The sequence below is a fragment of the Etheostoma spectabile genome, chromosome 4, assembly GCF_008692095.1.
Source record: "Etheostoma spectabile isolate EspeVRDwgs_2016 chromosome 4, UIUC_Espe_1.0, whole genome shotgun sequence".
Lineage (NCBI taxonomy): Eukaryota > Metazoa > Chordata > Actinopteri > Perciformes > Percidae > Etheostoma > Etheostoma spectabile.
The window spans coordinates 36,849,102-36,850,155 of record NC_045736.1 but is presented as its reverse complement, the minus strand read 5'-3'; the positions used below and the strand labels follow the sequence as shown (position 1 = coordinate 36,850,155).

The following is a 1,054-nucleotide window of genomic DNA, read 5'->3' as shown; positions in this document are numbered from 1 at the left end:
ACACACACACACACACACACACACACACACACACACACAAACACACAAACACACACTGAGGCTGATGGGAATGTTAATAGTTTTGCATGTTTTTGGTCATAAATAAACCCAAGTGTTGGACACAGTAAAACCTGTGCAATCTATCCGACAGTTGAGATGTTGAGATTCTTCAGTCTGGACCAAAGTGGTGGACTGACAGACGAATCTCTTCATCCCTAGAGCCATCCTGTGAGCATTGCTAAAATAAATAACCAACATGGAGGACCAAAAACAAATCACAGCTGCCTTTATGTCTGGGATCATAGAGAGACAAACCATAACCAACCCCAATTACATCACAGCTAATAACATGAAGGAAACAACAGCCCCTGAGTACACAACAACAACAACAACAACAACAGCATGTAAAACTAAAGTGGAGCTCAGTCAACCTGGAAATTAACATTTGACAGGCTCTGCCCCTCTACACCACGTCAGACTCTCATTGGATCAATACAGGTTGTCAATCATGGCCCCAGGCCAATTAACACGTGACACGGGAGCGGGTCAATGATGTCAGGTCAGTCAAGGTTTTTATGTCAAAACACAATCAGACACAGAAGCTGACCACGGAGCTTTTCAGGGGCCTGTTGCACGAAAGTAGAATAAAGATATCCAGGATAAGTGAAAAAGCGCAGTTGACTTAGTGTGATCGCTCATCGCGGCTTAATCGGATGTGCCACTTTTGGGCCGAGGCCAGTGATTAACAGGGTAAAAAAACCAAAGAAGAAGAGTCTATGTCAAGCCAGGGGCCTGTTGCACGAAACTAGGATAAGGGATTAAGCCAGGATATTCAAGTTATCCTGGATGAATTTAGCTTTGACTCGGTTGCACAGAAACCAGATTGAATTAAGCCCAGCCAGTAACCCTGGAGATTTATTCTTTGCGGCTAGCCTGGTCCAGAGCAGGCTAACAGCCGGGCTAAGATGAATCCTGGAGTCTCATGTGTCAAATCAGCTGCCGTCTGATCCGAAATAAACGTGTTTATTCATTGTCTTCTGCATGTGTTCTGCTT

The 1,054-nt window shown here is 44.5% G+C and overlaps 1 protein-coding gene across 2 annotated transcripts in view; it reads right to left on the bottom strand.

Annotated features, from left to right (window-relative positions):
* rem1 (RAS (RAD and GEM)-like GTP-binding 1) overlaps nt 1–1,054 on the bottom strand; it is a 12,735-nt gene that overhangs the window by 2,233 nt on the left and 9,448 nt on the right. The window lies entirely within an intron of this gene.